Genomic DNA, 18,143 nt, shown 5'->3' on the forward strand with positions numbered 1-18,143 from the left:
TGTTGGAGAGCCCTTCCATCACTTTACCGAGGATTGGGAACAGATGGATGGGAGAGGAATTGGCTGAGTTGGATTTGTCCTGCTTTTTATGTCCAGGACATACCTGGATAATTTCCCACATGGCCAGGTCGATCCCAGTGTTGTCACTGTCCTGGGAGAACTTGGCTGGAGGAAGGGCATGTTGTGGAGTAGCAGCCTTCAGGAGCAGTGCCAGAGCACAGAGCCTTTGCAGTGTCCAGTGTCTCTTGATCTGACACGGAGTGAATGGAATTGTTGGAAGAATGGTGTCTGTGATGGTGGGGAGCACAGGGGGAGACTGAGTAAGATCATCCGGTGGGCACTTGCGGCTGAAGATTGTTGTAAAAGCCTCAGCCTTCTCTTTGCAAGTGACAGGTTGGACTCTTCCATCTTTGTGAAGGGGGAGCGACTCCTCTCCAAGAAGCTGTGAAATGTGGGGGCAGTGTGTGGGTGTGGGAAGGTTTGTTTGGGGAAAAGGGAAGAATGTCAGGAGTGGGATTTGAACCCACGCCCCTAGAAAGGGACCAGAATTCACAAGCCCAGATGCAGAGCAAGGACTAACACTCCTTGAGTCTGGCGCCTTAGACCACTCGGCCATCCTGACAAGCTGCGGCAGTTCTCCTTCCAGATGTCTTTCTCACTCTGTACAATTAGTCACCTTGCTCTTGTGCAGACACAAAATGCAATTCCGCATTTCTGCAGCTCCCTTGCATTCACACTCAGCAACAATCCCTCATACACAGTCTCACTCTCGTACACACACACTCTCTCTCACATGCACACGCACACACACTCTCTATCTGTCTCTCACACACACACTCTCTCTCTCACATGCACGCACAAACACACTCTCTCCCTCTCATGCACACAAATTCTCCCTTTCTCTGTCTCTCTCACACACACACTCTCACTCACACACACACACTTCTCCCTCTTACACACACACACTATCTCACGCACACACTCTTTCTCACACACACCAACAAATTCTTCCTCTCTCTCTCTCAGACACACGCAAACACACTCGTGCAGACATACACATACAAATTCTCTCTCTCTCACACGCACCCACTCTCACTCACACACACACATACACGCACATACACACACACATTCTCTCTCTCTCGCACACACATTCTCTCTCTCTCAAACACACTCTCTCTCACACACACACATTCTTTCACTCTCTCACACACAAAGACACATGCACACTCTCTCTTACACACACACACGCACACTCTGTCTCTCTCACACACATACACACTCTGTCTCTCTCAAACACACCTACAAATTCTCCCTCTCTGTTTCTCACACACACACATGCCCACACACTCATATACACACTCACACCCTCTCTCTCTCAAACACACATATACACATACATACTCTCTCTCACACGCACTCTCACTCACACACACGCAGACAGACACAAACACACACTCTCAGACACATACTCACACACATTCTCTCACTCTCACACACACAAACACACACATGTACACGCTGCCTCTCTTGCGCTCACACACACACATGCACTCTCTCTCACACACACACACGCTAACATACACACTCTCTCTCCTTCACACAAACACACACTCTCTCTCTCACACACACGCCCACAGGCACACACAATCTCACACACACACACACACACACACACACACACACACACACCTCTCTCTCTCACACACACACACACTCTCTCTCACACGCACACAAACACATGCTAACACACACACGCTCTCTCCTTCACACACACACACAAACGCACACACACTCACAGGCACACACACAATCTTTATCTCTCACACACACACACACACAATCTCTCTCTCTCACACACACACACAAACACAATCAGGTCAGGAGCTGAGTGACCCTGGGGGAAGCCAAACTGGGTGTCACTGAGCAGGTGCTGCTTGATCGCACTGTTGGAGAGCCCTTCCATCACTTTACCGAGGATTGGGAACAGATGGATGGGAGAGGAATTGGCTGAGTTGGATTTGTCCTGCTTTTTATGTCCAGGACATACCTGGATAATTTCCCACATGGCCAGGTCGATCCCAGTGTTGTCACTGTCCTGGGAGAACTTGGCTGGAGGAAGGGCATGTTGTGGAGTAGCAGCCTTCAGGAGCAGTGCCAGAGCACAGAGCCTTTGCAGTGTCCAGTGTCTCTTGATCTGACACGGAGTGAATGGAATTGTTGGAAGAATGGTGTCTGTGATGGTGGGGAGCACAGGGGGAGACTGAGTAAGATCATCCGGTGGGCACTTGCGGCTGAAGATTGTTGTAAAAGCCTCAGCCTTCTCTTTGCAAGTGACAGGTTGGACTCTTCCATCTTTGTGAAGGGGGAGCGACTCCTCTCCAAGAAGCTGTGAAATGTGGGGGCAGTGTGTGGGTGTGGGAAGGTTTGTTTGGGGAAAAGGGAAGAATGTCAGGAGTGGGATTTGAACCCACGCCCCTAGAAAGGGACCAGAATTCACAAGCCCAGATGCAGAGCAAGGACTAACACTCCTTGAGTCTGGCGCCTTAGACCACTCGGCCATCCTGACAAGCTGCGGCAGTTCTCCTTCCAGATGTCTTTCTCACTCTGTACAATTAGTCACCTTGCTCTTGTGCAGACACAAAATGCAATTCCGCATTTCTGCAGCTCCCTTGCATTCACACTCAGCAACAATCCCTCATACACAGTCTCACTCTCGTACACACACACTCTCTCTCACATGCACACGCACACACACTCTCTATCTGTCTCTCACACACACACTCTCTCTCTCACATGCACGCACAAACACACTCTCTCCCTCTCATGCACACAAATTCTCCCTTTCTCTGTCTCTCTCACACACACACTCTCACTCACACACACACACTTCTCCCTCTTACACACACACACTATCTCACGCACACACTCTTTCTCACACACACCAACAAATTCTTCCTCTCTCTCTCTCAGACACACGCAAACACACTCGTGCAGACATACACATACAAATTCTCTCTCTCTCACACGCACCCACTCTCACTCACACACACACATACACGCACATACACACACACATTCTCTCTCTCTCGCACACACATTCTCTCTCTCTCAAACACACTCTCTCTCACACACACACATTCTTTCACTCTCTCACACACAAAGACACATGCACACTCTCTCTTACACACACACACGCACACTCTGTCTCTCTCACACACATACACACTCTGTCTCTCTCAAACACACCTACAAATTCTCCCTCTCTGTTTCTCACACACACACATGCCCACACACTCATATACACACTCACACCCTCTCTCTCTCAAACACACATATACACATACATACTCTCTCTCACACGCACTCTCACTCACACACACGCAGACAGACACAAACACACACTCTCAGACACATACTCACACACATTCTCTCACTCTCACACACACAAACACACACATGTACACGCTGCCTCTCTTGCGCTCACACACACACATGCACTCTCTCTCACACACACACACGCTAACATACACACTCTCTCTCCTTCACACAAACACACACTCTCTCTCTCACACACACGCCCACAGGCACACACAATCTCACACACACACACACACACACACACACACACACACCTCTCTCTCTCACACACACACACACTCTCTCTCACACGCACACAAACACATGCTAACACACACACGCTCTCTCCTTCACACACACACACAAACGCACACACACTCACAGGCACACACACAATCTTTATCTCTCACACACACACACACACAATCTCTCTCTCTCACACACACACACAAACACAATCAGGTCAGGAGCTGAGTGACCCTGGGGGAAGCCAAACTGGGTGTCACTGAGCAGGTGCTGCTTGATCGCACTGTTGGAGAGCCCTTCCATCACTTTACCGAGGATTGGGAACAGATGGATGGGAGAGGAATTGGCTGAGTTGGATTTGTCCTGCTTTTTATGTCCAGGACATACCTGGATAATTTCCCACATGGCCAGGTCGATCCCAGTGTTGTCACTGTCCTGGGAGAACTTGGCTGGAGGAAGGGCATGTTGTGGAGTAGCAGCCTTCAGGAGCAGTGCCAGAGCACAGAGCCTTTGCAGTGTCCAGTGTCTCTTGATCTGACACGGAGTGAATGGAATTGTTGGAAGAATGGTGTCTGTGATGGTGGGGAGCACAGGGGGAGACTGAGTAAGATCATCCGGTGGGCACTTGCGGCTGAAGATTGTTGTAAAAGCCTCAGCCTTCTCTTTGATAGTGACAGGTTGGACTCTTCCATCTTTGTGAAGGGGGAGCGACTCCTCTCCAAGAAGCTGTGAAATGTGGGGGCAGTGTGTGGGTGTGGGAAGGTTTGTTTGGGGAAAAGGGAAGAATGTCAGGAGTGGGATTTGAACCCACGCCCCTAGAAAGGGACCAGAATTCACAAGCCCAGATGCAGAGCAAGGACTAACACTCCTTGAGTCTGGCGCCTTAGACCACTCGGCCATCCTGACAAGCTGCTGCAGATCTCCTTCCAGATGTCTTTCTCACTCTGTACAATTAGTCACCTTGCTCTTCTGCAGACACAAAATGCAATTCCGCATTTCTGCAGCTCCCTTGCATTCACACTCAGCAACAATCCCTCATACACAGTCTCACTCTCGCACACACACACTCTCTCTCACATGCACACGCACACACACTCTCTATCTGTCTCTCACACACACACTCTCTCTCTCACATGCACGCACAAACACACTCTCTCCCTCTCATGCACACAAATTCTCCCTTTCTCTGTCTCTCTCACACACACACTCTCACTCACACACACACACTTCTCCCTCTTACACACACACACTATCTCACGCACACACTCTTTCTCACACACACCAACAAATTCTTCCTCTCTCTCTCTCAGACACACGCAAACACACTCTTGCAGACATACACATACAAATTCTCTCTCTCTCACACGCACCCACTCTCACTCACACACACACATACACGCACATACACACACACATTCTCTCTCTCTCGCACACACATTCTCTCTCTCTCAAACACACTCTCTCTCACACACACACATTCTTTCACTCTCTCACACACAAAGACACATGCACACTCTCTCTTACACACACACACGCACACTCTGTCTCTCTCACACACATACACACTCTGTCTCTCTCAAACACACCTACAAATTCTCCCTCTCTGTTTCTCACACACACACATGCCCACACACTCATATACACACTCACACCCTCTCTCTCTCAAACACACATATACACATACATACTCTCTCTCACACACACTCTCACTCACACACACGCAGACAGACACAAACACACACTCTCAGACACATACTCACACACATTCTCTCACTCTCACACACACAAACACACACATGTACACGCTGCCTCTCTTGCGCTCACACACACACATGCACTCTCTCTCACACACACACACGCTAACATACACACTCTCTCTCCTTCACACAAACACACACTCTCTCTCTCACACACACGCCCACAGGCACACACAATCTCACACACACACACACACACACACACACACACACACCTCTCTCTCTCACACACACACACACTCTCTCTCACACGCACACAAACACATGCTAACACACACACGCTCTCTCCTTCACACACACACACAAACACACACACACTCACAGGCACACACACAATCTTTATCTCTCACACACACACACACACAATCTCTCTCTCTCTCACACACACACAAACACAATCAGGTCAGGAGCTGAGTGACCCTGGGGGAAGCCAAACTGGGTGTCACTGAGCAGGTGCTGCTTGATCGCACTGTTGGAGAGCCCTTCCATCACTTTACCGAGGATTGGGAACAGATGGATGGGAGAGGAATTGGCTGAGTTGGATTTGTCCTGCTTTTTATGTCCAGGACATACCTGGATAATTTCCCACATGGCCAGGTCGATCCCAGTGTTGTCACTGTCCTGGGAGAACTTGGCTGGAGGAAGGGCATGTTGTGGAGTAGCAGCCTTCAGGAGCAGTGCCAGAGCACAGAGCCTTTGCAGTGTCCAGTGTCTCTTGATCTGACACGGAGTGAATGGAATTGTTGGAAGAATGGTGTCTGTGATGGTGGGGAGCACAGGGGGAGACTGAGTAAGATCATCCGGTGGGCACTTGCGGCTGAAGATTGTTGTAAAAGTCTCAGCCTTCTCTTTGATAGTGACAGGTTGGACTCTTCCATCTTTGTGAAGGGGGAGCGACTCCTCTCCAAGAAGCTGTGAAATGTGGGGGCAGTGTGTGGGTGTGGGAAGGTTTGTTTGGGGAAAAGGGAAGAAAGTCAGGAGTGGGATTTGAACCCACGCCCCTAGAAAGGGACCAGAATTCACAAGCCCAGATGCAGAGCAAGGACTAACACTCCTTGAGTCTGGCGCCTTAGACCACTCGGCCATCCTGACAAGCTGCTGCAGATCTCCTTCCAGATGTCTTTCTCACTCTGTACAATTAGTCACCTTGCTCTTGTGCAGACACAAAATGCAATTCCGCATTTCTGCAGCTCCCTTGCATTCACACTCAGCAACAATCCCTCATACACAGTCTCACTCTCGCACACACACACTCTCTCTCACATGCACACGCACACACACTCTCTATCTGTCTCTCACACACACACTCTCTCTCTCACATGCACGCACAAACACACTCTCTCCCTCTCATGCACACAAATTCTCCCTTTCTCTGTCTCTCTCACACACACACTCTCACTCACACACACACACTTCTCCCTCTTACACACACACACTATCTCACGCACACACTCTTTCTCACACACACCAACAAATTCTTCCTCTCTCTCTCTCAGACACACGCAAACACACTCGTGCAGACATACACATACAAATTCTCTCTCTCTCACACGCACCCACTCTCACTCACACACACACATACACGCACATACACACACACATTCTCTCTCTCTCGCACACACATTCTCTCTCTCTCAAACACACTCTCTCTCACACACACACATTCTTTCACTCTCTCACACACAAAGACACATGCACACTCTCTCTTACACACACACACGCACACTCTGTCTCTCTCACACACATACACACTCTGTCTCTCTCAAACACACCTACAAATTCTCCCTCTCTGTTTCTCACACACACACATGCCCACACACTCATATACACACTCACACCCTCTCTCTCTCAAACACACATATACACATACATACTCTCTCTCACACGCACTCTCACTCACACACACGCAGACAGACACAAACACACACTCTCAGACACATACTCACACACATTCTCTCACTCTCACACACACAAACACACACATGTACACGCTGCCTCTCTTGCGCTCACACACACACATGCACTCTCTCTCACACACACACACGCTAACATACACACTCTCTCTCCTTCACACAAACACACACTCTCTCTCTCACACACACGCCCACAGGCACACACAATCTCACACACACACACACACACACACACACACACACACACACACCTCTCTCTCTCACACACACACACACTCTCTCTCACACGCACACAAACACATGCTAACACACACACGCTCTCTCCTTCACACACACACACAAACACACACACACTCACAGGCACACACACAATCTTTATCTCTCACACACACACACACACAATCTCTCTCTCTCACACACACACACAAACACAATCAGGTCAGGAGCTGAGTGACCCTGGGGGAAGCCAAACTGGGTGTCACTGAGCAGGTGCTGCTTGATCGCACTGTTGGAGAGCCCTTCCATCACTTTACCGAGGATTGGGAACAGATGGATGGGAGAGGAATTGGCTGAGTTGGATTTGTCCTGCTTTTTATGTCCAGGACATACCTGGATAATTTCCCACATGGCCAGGTCGATCCCAGTGTTGTCACTGTCCTGGGAGAACTTGGCTGGAGGAAGGGCATGTTGTGGAGTAGCAGCCTTCAGGAGCAGTGCCAGAGCACAGAGCCTTTGCAGTGTCCAGTGTCTCTTGATCTGACACGGAGTGAATGGAATTGTTGGAAGAATGGTGTCTGTGATGGTGGGGAGCACAGGGGGAGACTGAGTAAGATCATCCGGTGGGCACTTGCGGCTGAAGATTGTTGTAAAAGCCTCAGCCTTCTCTTTGATAGTGACAGGTTGGACTCTTCCATCTTTGTGAAGGGGGAGCGACTCCTCTCCAAGAAGCTGTGAAATGTGGGGGCAGTGTGTGGGTGTGGGAAGGTTTGTTTGGGGAAAAGGGAAGAATGTCAGGAGTGGGATTTGAACCCACGCCCCTAGAAAGGGACCAGAATTCACAAGCCCAGATGCAGAGCAAGGACTAACACTCCTTGAGTCTGGCGCCTTAGACCACTCGGCCATCCTGACAAGCTGCGGCAGTTCTCCTTCCAGATGTCTTTCTCACTCTGTACAATTAGTCACCTTGCTCTTGTGCAGACACAAAATGCAATTCCGCATTTCTGCAGCTCCCTTGCATTCACACTCAGCAACAATCCCTCATACACAGTCTCACTCTCGCACACACACACTCTCTCTCACATGCACACGCACACACACTCTCTATCTGTCTCTCACACACACACTCTCTCTCTCACATGCACGCACAAACACACTCTCTCCCTCTCATGCACACAAATTCTCCCTTTCTCTGTCTCTCTCACACACACACTCTCACTCACACACACACACTTCTCCCTCTTACACACACACACTATCTCACGCACACACTCTTTCTCACACACACCAACAAATTCTTCCTCTCTCTCTCTCAGACACACGCAAACACACTCGTGCAGACATACACATACAAATTCTCTCTCTCTCACACGCACCCACTCTCACTCACACACACACATACACGCACATACACACACACATTCTCTCTCTCTCGCACACACATTCTCTCTCTCTCAAACACACTCTCTCTCACACACACACATTCTTTCACTCTCTCACACACAAAGACACATGCACACTCTCTCTTACACACACACACGCACACTCTGTCTCTCTCACACACATACACACTCTGTCTCTCTCAAACACACCTACAAATTCTCCCTCTCTGTTTCTCACACACACACATGCCCACACACTCATATACACACTCACACCCTCTCTCTCTCAAACACACATATACACATACATACTCTCTCTCACACGCACTCTCACTCACACACACGCAGACAGACACAAACACACACTCTCAGACACATACTCACACACATTCTCTCACTCTCACACACACAAACACACACATGTACACGCTGCCTCTCTTGCGCTCACACACACACATGCACTCTCTCTCACACACACACACGCTAACATACACACTCTCTCTCCTTCACACAAACACACACTCTCTCTCTCACACACACGCCCACAGGCACACACAATCTCACACACACACACACACACACACACACACACACCTCTCTCTCTCACACACACACACACTCTCTCTCACACGCACACAAACACATGCTAACACACACACGCTCTCTCCTTCACACACACACACAAACACACACACACTCACAGGCACACACACAATCTTTATCTCTCACACACACACACACACAATCTCTCTCTCTCACACACACACACAAACACAATCAGGTCAGGAGCTGAGTGACCCTGGGGGAAGCCAAACTGGGTGTCACTGAGCAGGTGCTGCTTGATCGCACTGTTGGAGAGCCCTTCCATCACTTTACCGAGGATTGGGAACAGATGGATGGGAGAGGAATTGGCTGAGTTGGATTTGTCCTGCTTTTTATGTCCAGGACATACCTGGATAATTTCCCACATGGCCAGGTCGATCCCAGTGTTGTCACTGTCCTGGGAGAACTTGGCTGGAGGAAGGGCATGTTGTGGAGTAGCAGCCTTCAGGAGCAGTGCCAGAGCACAGAGCCTTTGCAGTGTCCAGTGTCTCTTGATCTGACACGGAGTGAATGGAATTGTTGGAAGAATGGTGTCTGTGATGGTGGGGAGCACAGGGGGAGACTGAGTAAGATCATCCGGTGGGCACTTGCGGCTGAAGATTGTTGTAAAAGCCTCAGCCTTCTCTTTGATAGTGACAGGTTGGACTCTTCCATCTTTGTGAAGGGGGAGCGACTCCTCTCCAAGAAGCTGTGAAATGTGGGGGCAGTGTGTGGGTGTGGGAAGGTTTGTTTGGGGAAAAGGGAAGAATGTCAGGAGTGGGATTTGAACCCACGCCCCTAGAAAGGGACCAGAATTCACAAGCCCAGATGCAGAGCAAGGACTAACACTCCTTGAGTCTGGCGCCTTAGACCACTCGGCCATCCTGACAAGCTGCTGCAGATCTCCTTCCAGATGTCTTTCTCACTCTGTACAATTAGTCACCTTGCTCTTCTGCAGACACAAAATGCAATTCCGCATTTCTGCAGCTCCCTTGCATTCACACTCAGCAACAATCCCTCATACACAGTCTCACTCTCGCACACACACACTCTCTCTCACATGCACACGCACACACACTCTCTATCTGTCTCTCACACACACACTCTCTCTCTCACATGCACGCACAAACACACTCTCTCCCTCTCATGCACACAAATTCTCCCTTTCTCTGTCTCTCTCACACACACACTCTCACTCACACACACACACTTCTCCCTCTTACACACACACACTATCTCACGCACACACTCTTTCTCACACACACCAACAAATTCTTCCTCTCTCTCTCTCAGACACACGCAAACACACTCTTGCAGACATACACATACAAATTCTCTCTCTCACACACGCACCCACTCTCACTCACACACTCACATACACGCACATACACACACACATTCTCTCTCTCTCGCACACACATTCTCTCTCTCTCAAACACACTCTCTCTCACACACACACATTCTTTCACTCTCTCACACACAAAGACACATGCACACTCTCTCTTACACACACACACGCACACTCTGTCTCTCTCACACACATACACACTCTGTCTCTCTCAAACACACCTACAAATTCTCCCTCTCTGTTTCTCACACACACACATGCCCACACACTCATATACACACTCACACCCTCTCTCTCTCAAACACACATATACACATACATACTCTCTCTCACACGCACTCTCACTCACACACACGCAGACAGACACAAACAAACACTCTCAGACACATACTCACACACATTCTCTCACTCTCACACACACAAACACACACATGTACACGCTGCCTCTCTTGCGCTCACACACACACATGCACTCTCTCTCACACACACACACGCTAACATACACACTCTCTCTCCTTCACACAAACACACACTCTCTCTCTCACACACACACACACACACACACACACACACACACCTCTCTCTCTCACACACACACACACTCTCTCTCACACGCACACAAACACATGCTAACACACACACGCTCTCTCCTTCACACACACACACAAACACACACACACTCACAGGCACACACACAATCTTTATCTCTCACACACACACACACACAATCTCTCTCTCTCACACACACACACAAACACAATCAGGTCAGGAGCTGAGTGACCCTGGGGGAAGCCAAACTGGGTGTCACTGAGCAGGTGCTGCTTGATAGCACTGTTGGTGAGCCCTTCCATCACTTTACCGAGGATTGGGAACAGATGGATGGGAGAGGAATTGGCTGAGTTGGATTTGTCCTGCTTTTTATGTCCAGGACATACCTGGATAATTTCCCACATGGCCAGGTCGATCCCAGTGTTGTCACTGTCCTGGGAGAACTTGGCTGGAGGAAGGGCATGTTGTGGAGTAGCAGCCTTCAGGAGCAGTGCCAGAGCACAGAGCCTTTGCAGTGTCCAGTGTCTCTTGATCTGACACGGAGTGAATGGAATTGTTGGAAGAATGGTGTCTGTGATGGTGGGGAGCACAGGGGGAGACTGAGTAAGATCATCCGGTGGGCACTTGCGGCTGAAGATTGTTGTAAAAGCCTCAGCCTTCTCTTTGATAGTGACAGGTTGGACTCTTCCATCTTTGTGAAGGGGGAGCGACTCCTCTCCAAGAAGCTGTGAAATGTGGGGGCAGTGTGTGGGTGTGGGAAGGTTTGTTTGGGGAAAAGGGAAGAATGTCAGGAGTGGGATTTGAACCCACACCCCTAGAAAGGGACCAGAATTCACAAGCCCAGATGCAGAGCAAGGACTAACACTCCTTGAGTCTGGCGCCTTAGACCACCCGGCCATCCTGACAAGCTGCTGCAGATCTCCTTCCAGATGTCTTTCTCACTCTGTACAATTAGTCACCTTGCTCTTCTGCAGACACAAAATGCAATTCCGCATTTCTGCAGCTCCCTTGCATTCACACTCAGCAACAATCCCTCATACACAGTCTCACTCTCGCACACACACACTCTCTCTCACATGCACACGCACACACACTCTCTATCTGTCTCTCACACACACACTCTCTCTCTCACATGCACGCACAAACACACTCTCTCCCTCTCATACACACAAATTCTCCCTTTCTCTGTCTCTCTCACACACACACTCTCACTCACACACACACAGACAGACACAAACACACACTCTCAGACACATACTCACACACATTCTCTCACTCTCACACACACAAACACACACACGTACACGCTGCCTCTCTTGCGCTCACACACACACATGCACTCTCTCTCACACACACACACGCTAACATACACACTCTCTCTCCTTCACACAAACACACACTCTCTCTCTCACACACACGCCCACAGGCACACACAATCACACACACACACACACACCTCTCTCTCACACACACACACACACACACTCTCTCTCACACGCACACAAACACATGCTAACACACACACGCTCTCTCCTTCACACACACACACAAACACACACACACTCACAGGCACACACACAATCTTTATCTCTCACACACACACACACACAATCTCTCTCTCTCACACACACACACAAACACAATCAGGTCAGGAGCTGAGTGACCCTGGGGGAAGCCAAACTGGGTGTCACTGAGCAGGTGCTGCTTGATCGCACTGTTGGAGAGCCCTTCCATCACTTTACCGAGGATTGGGAACAGATGGATGGGAGAGGAATTGGCTGAGTTGGATTTGTCCTGCTTTTTATGTCCAGGACATACCTGGATAATTTCCCACATGGCCAGGTCGATCCCAGTGTTGTCACTGTCCTGGGAGAACTTGGCTGGAGGAAGGGCATGTTGTGGAGTAGCAGCCTTCAGGAGCAGTGCCAGAGCACAGAGCCTTTGCAGTGTCCAGTGTCTCTTGATCTGACACGGAGTGAATGGAATTGTTGGAAGAATGGTGTCTGTGATGGTGGGGAGCACAGGGGGAGACTGAGTAAGATCATCCGGTGGGCACTTGCGGCTGAAGATTGTTGTAAAAGCCTCAGCCTTCTCTTTGATAGTGACAGGTTGGACTCTTCCATCTTTGTGAAGGGGGAGCGACTCCTCTCCAAGAAGCTGTGAAATGTGGGGGCAGTGTGTGGGTGTGGGAAGGTTTGTTTGGGGAAAAGGGAAGAATGTCAGGAGTGGGATTTAAACCCACGCCCCTAGAAAGGGACCAGAATTCACAAGCCCAGATGCAGAGCAAGGACTAACACTCCTTGAGTCTGGCGCCTTAGACCACTCGGCCATCCTGACAAGCTGCTGCAGATCTCCTTCCAGATGTCTTTCTCACTCTGTACAATTAGTCACCTTGCTCTTGTGCAGACACAAAATGCAATTCCGCATTTCTGCAGCTCCCTTGCATTCACACTCAGCAACAATCCCTCATACACAGTCTCACTCTCGCACACACACACTCTCTCTCACATGCACACGCACACACACTCTCTATCTGTCTCTCACACACACACTCTCTCTCTCACATGCACGCACAAACACACTCTCTCCCTCTCATACACACAAATTCTCCCTTTCTCTGTCTCTCTCACACACACACTCTCACTCACACACACACAGACAGACACAAACACACACTCTCAGACACATACTCACACACATTCTCTCACTCTCACACACACAAACACACACACGTACACGCTGCCTCTCTTGCGCTCACACACACACATGCACTCTCTCTCACACACACACACGCTAACATACACACTCTCTCTCCTTCACACAAACACACACTCTCTCTCTCACACACACGCCCACAGGCACACACAATCTCACACACACACACACACACACACACACACACACACACCTCTCTCTCTCACACACACACACACTCTCTCTCACACGCACACAAACACATGCTAACACACACACGCTCTCTCCTTCACACACACACACAAACACACACACACTCACAGGCACACACACAATCTTTATCTCTCACACACACACACACACAATCTCTCTCTCTCACACACACACACAAACACAATCAGGTCAGGAGCTGAGTGACCCTGGGGGAAGCCAAACTGGGTGTCACTGAGCAGGTGCTGCTTGATAGCACTGTTGGTGAGCCCTTCCATCACTTTACCGAGGATTGGGAACAGATGGATGGGAGAGGAATTGGCTGAGTTGGATTTGTCCTGCTTTTTATGTCCAGGACATACCTGGATAATTTCCCACATGGCCAGGTCGATCCCAGTGTTGTCACTGTCCTGGGAGAACTTGGCTGGAGGAAGGGCATGTTGTGGAGTAGCAGCCTTCAGGAGCAGTGCCAGAGCACAGAGCCTTTGCAGTGTCCAGTGTCTCTTGATCTGACACGGAGTGAATGGAATTGTTGGAAGAATGGTGTCTGTGATGGTGGGGAGCACAGGGGGAGACTGAGTAAGATCATCCGGTGGGCACTTGCGGCTGAAGATTGTTGTAAAAGCCTCAGCCTTCTCTTTGATAGTGACAGGTTGGACTCTTCCATCTTTGTGAAGGGGGAGCGACTCCTCTCCAAGAAGCTGTGAAATGTGGGGGCAGTGTGTGGGTGTGGGAAGGTTTGTTTGGGGAAAAGGGAAGAATGTCAGGAGTGGGATTTGAACCCATGCCCCTAGAAAGGGACCAGAATTCACAAGCCCAGATGCAGAGCAAGGACTAACACTCCTTGAGTCTGGCGCCTTAGACCACTCGGCCATCCTGACAAGCTGCTGCAGATCTCCTTCCAGATGTCTTTCTCACTCTGTACAATTAGTCACCTTGCTCTTCTGCAGACACAAAATGCAATTCCGCATTTCTGCAGCTCCCTTGCATTCACACTCAGCAACAATCCCTCATACACAGTCTCACTCTCGCACACACACACTCTCTCTCACATGCACACGCACACACACTCTCTATCTGTCTCTCACACACACACTCTCTCTCTCACATGCACGCACAAACACACTCTCTCCCTCTCATACACACAAATTCTCCCTTTCTCTGTCTCTCTCACACACACACTCTCACTCACACACACACAGACAGACACAAACACACACTCTCAGACACATACTCACACACATTCTCTCACTCTCACACACACAAACACACACACGTACACGCTGCCTCTCTTGCGCTCACACACACACATGCACTCTCTCTCACACACACACACGCTAACATACACACTCTCTCTCCTTCACACAAACACACACTCTCTCTCTCACACACACGCCCACAGGCACACACAATCACACACACACACACACACCTCTCTCTCACACACACACACACACACACTCTCTCTCACACGCACACAAACACATGCTAACACACACACGCTCTCTCCTTCACACACACACACAAACACACACACACTCACAGGCACACACACAATCTTTATCTCTCACACACACACACACACAATCTCTCTCTCTCACACACACACACAAACACAATCAGGTCAGGAGCTGAGTGACCCTGGGGGAAGCCAAACTGGGTGTCACTGAGCAGGTGCTGCTTGATCGCACTGTTGGAGAGCCCTTCCATCACTTTACCGAGGATTGGGAACAGATGGATGGGAGAGGAATTGGCTGAGTTGGATTTGTCCTGCTTTTTATGTCCAGGACATACCTGGATAATTTCCCACATGGCCAGGTCGATCCCAGTGTTGTCACTGTCCTGGGAGAACTTGGCTGGAGGAAGGGCATGTTGTGGAGTAGCAGCCTTCAGGAGCAGTGCCAGAGCACAGAGCCTTTGCAGTGTCCAGTGTCTCTTGATCTGACACGGAGTGAATGGAATTGTTGGAAGAATGGTGTCTGTGATGGTGGGGAGCACAGGGGGAGACTGAGTAAGATCATCCGGTGGGCACTTGCGGCTGAAGATTGTTGTAAAAGCCTCAGCCTTCTCTTTGATAGTGACAGGTTGGACTCTTCCATCTTTGTGAAGGGGGAGCGACTCCTCTCCAAGAAGCTGTGAAATGTGGGGGCAGTGTGTGGGTGTGGGAAGGTTTGTTTGGGGAAAAGGGAAGAAAGTCAGGAGTGGGATTTGAACCCACGCCCCTAGAAAGGGACCAGAATTCACAAGCCCAGATGCAGAGCAAGGACTAACACTCCTTGAGTCTGGCGCCTTAGACCACTCGGCCATCCTGACAAGCTGCTGCAGAACTCCTTCCAGATGTCTTTCTCACTCTGTACAATTAGTCACCTTGCTCTTCTGCAGACACAAAATGCAATTCCGCATTTCTGCAGCTCCCTTGCATTCACACTCAGCAACAATCCCTCATACACAGTCTCACTCTCGCACACACACACTCTCTCTCACATGCACACGCACACACACTCTCTATCTGTCTCTCACACACACACTCTCTCTCTCACATGCACGCACAAACACACTCTCTCCCTCTCATGCACACAAATTCTCCCTTTCTCTGTCTCTCTCACACACACACTCTCACTCACACACACACACTTCTCCCTCTTACACACACACACTATCTCACGCACACACTCTTTCTCACACACACCAACAAATTCTTCCTCTCTCTCTCTCAGACACACGCAAACACACTCGTGCAGACATACACATACAAATTCTCTCTCTCTCACACGCACCCACTCTCACTCACACACACACATACACGCACATACACACACACATTCTCTCTCTCTCGCACACACATTCTCTCTCTCTCAAACACACTCTCTCTCACACACACACATTCTTTCACTCTCTCACACACAAAGACACATGCACACTCTCTCTTACACACACACACGCACACTCTGTCTCTCTCACACACATACACACTCTGTCTCTCTCAAACACACCTACAAATTCTCCCTCTCTGTTTCTCACACACACACATGCCCACACACTCATATACACACTCACACCCTCTCTCTCTCAAACACACATATACACATACATACTCTCTCTCACACGCACTCTCACTCACACACACGCAGACAGACACAAACACACACTCTCAGACACATACTCACACACATTCTCTCACTCTCACACACACAAACACACACATGTACACGCTGCCTCTCTTGCGCTCACACACACACATGCACTCTCTCTCACACACACACACGCTAACATACACACTCTCTCTCCTTCACACAAACACACACTCTCTCTCTCACACACACGCCCACAGGCACACACAATCTCACACACACACACACACACACACACACACACACACACACACCTCTCTCTCTCACACACACACACACTCTCTCTCACACGCACACAAACACATGCTAACACACACACGCTCTCTCCTTCACACACACACACAAACACACACACACTCACAGGCACACACACAATCTTTATCTCTCTCACACACACACACACAATCTCTCTCTCTCACACACACACACAAACACAATCAGGTCAGGAGCTGAGTGACCCTGGGGGAAGCCAAACTGGGTGTCACTGAGCAGGTGCTGCTTGATCGCACTGTTGGAGAGCCCTTCCATCACTTTACCGAGGATTGGGAACAGATGGATGGGAGAGGAATTGGCTGAGTTGGATTTGTCCTGCTTTTTATGTCCAGGACATACCTGGATAATTTCCCACATGGCCAGGTCGATCCCAGTGTTGTCACTGTCCTGGGAGAACTTGGCTGGAGGAAGGGCATGTTGTGGAGTAGCAGCCTTCAGGAGCAGTGCCAGAGCACAGAGCCTTTGCAGTGTCCAGTGTCTCT

The 18,143-nt window shown here is 49.7% G+C and overlaps 10 non-coding genes across 10 annotated transcripts; all 10 read right to left on the minus strand.

Moving 5' to 3' along the window:
• Window positions 1-502: 502 nt before the first annotated feature.
• trnal-caa (transfer RNA leucine (anticodon CAA)) lies at window positions 503-622 on the minus strand. The gene is made up of 2 exons: window positions 585-622; window positions 503-548 (listed from the first exon to the last, which is right to left on the minus strand). It is a non-coding gene; the product is annotated as a tRNA-Leu (tRNA).
• A 1,827-nt stretch (window positions 623-2,449) lies between these two features.
• On the minus strand, window positions 2,450-2,569 carry trnal-caa (transfer RNA leucine (anticodon CAA)). The gene is made up of 2 exons: window positions 2,532-2,569; window positions 2,450-2,495 (listed from the first exon to the last, which is right to left on the minus strand). It is a non-coding gene; the product is annotated as a tRNA-Leu (tRNA).
• Window positions 2,570-4,392: 1,823 nt separating this feature from the next.
• Window positions 4,393-4,512, minus strand: trnal-caa (transfer RNA leucine (anticodon CAA)). Its single transcript has 2 exons — window positions 4,475-4,512; window positions 4,393-4,438 (listed from the first exon to the last, which is right to left on the minus strand). It is a non-coding gene; the product is annotated as a tRNA-Leu (tRNA).
• Window positions 4,513-6,335: 1,823 nt separating this feature from the next.
• Window positions 6,336-6,455, minus strand: trnal-caa (transfer RNA leucine (anticodon CAA)). Its single transcript has 2 exons — window positions 6,418-6,455; window positions 6,336-6,381 (listed from the first exon to the last, which is right to left on the minus strand). It is a non-coding gene; the product is annotated as a tRNA-Leu (tRNA).
• A 1,829-nt stretch (window positions 6,456-8,284) lies between these two features.
• On the minus strand, window positions 8,285-8,404 carry trnal-caa (transfer RNA leucine (anticodon CAA)). Its single transcript has 2 exons — window positions 8,367-8,404; window positions 8,285-8,330 (listed from the first exon to the last, which is right to left on the minus strand). It is a non-coding gene; the product is annotated as a tRNA-Leu (tRNA).
• Window positions 8,405-10,225: 1,821 nt separating this feature from the next.
• On the minus strand, window positions 10,226-10,345 carry trnal-caa (transfer RNA leucine (anticodon CAA)). The gene is made up of 2 exons: window positions 10,308-10,345; window positions 10,226-10,271 (listed from the first exon to the last, which is right to left on the minus strand). It is a non-coding gene; the product is annotated as a tRNA-Leu (tRNA).
• A 1,793-nt stretch (window positions 10,346-12,138) lies between these two features.
• Window positions 12,139-12,258, minus strand: trnal-caa (transfer RNA leucine (anticodon CAA)). The gene is made up of 2 exons: window positions 12,221-12,258; window positions 12,139-12,184 (listed from the first exon to the last, which is right to left on the minus strand). It is a non-coding gene; the product is annotated as a tRNA-Leu (tRNA).
• A 1,312-nt stretch (window positions 12,259-13,570) lies between these two features.
• trnal-caa (transfer RNA leucine (anticodon CAA)) lies at window positions 13,571-13,690 on the minus strand. The gene is made up of 2 exons: window positions 13,653-13,690; window positions 13,571-13,616 (listed from the first exon to the last, which is right to left on the minus strand). It is a non-coding gene; the product is annotated as a tRNA-Leu (tRNA).
• A 1,328-nt stretch (window positions 13,691-15,018) lies between these two features.
• Window positions 15,019-15,138, minus strand: trnal-caa (transfer RNA leucine (anticodon CAA)). The gene is made up of 2 exons: window positions 15,101-15,138; window positions 15,019-15,064 (listed from the first exon to the last, which is right to left on the minus strand). It is a non-coding gene; the product is annotated as a tRNA-Leu (tRNA).
• Window positions 15,139-16,450: 1,312 nt separating this feature from the next.
• Window positions 16,451-16,570, minus strand: trnal-caa (transfer RNA leucine (anticodon CAA)). Its single transcript has 2 exons — window positions 16,533-16,570; window positions 16,451-16,496 (listed from the first exon to the last, which is right to left on the minus strand). It is a non-coding gene; the product is annotated as a tRNA-Leu (tRNA).
• Window positions 16,571-18,143: the final 1,573 nt, after the last annotated feature.

This window comes from Chiloscyllium punctatum, chromosome 17 (assembly GCF_047496795.1).
Source record: "Chiloscyllium punctatum isolate Juve2018m chromosome 17, sChiPun1.3, whole genome shotgun sequence".
Taxonomy (NCBI): domain Eukaryota; kingdom Metazoa; phylum Chordata; class Chondrichthyes; order Orectolobiformes; family Hemiscylliidae; genus Chiloscyllium; species Chiloscyllium punctatum.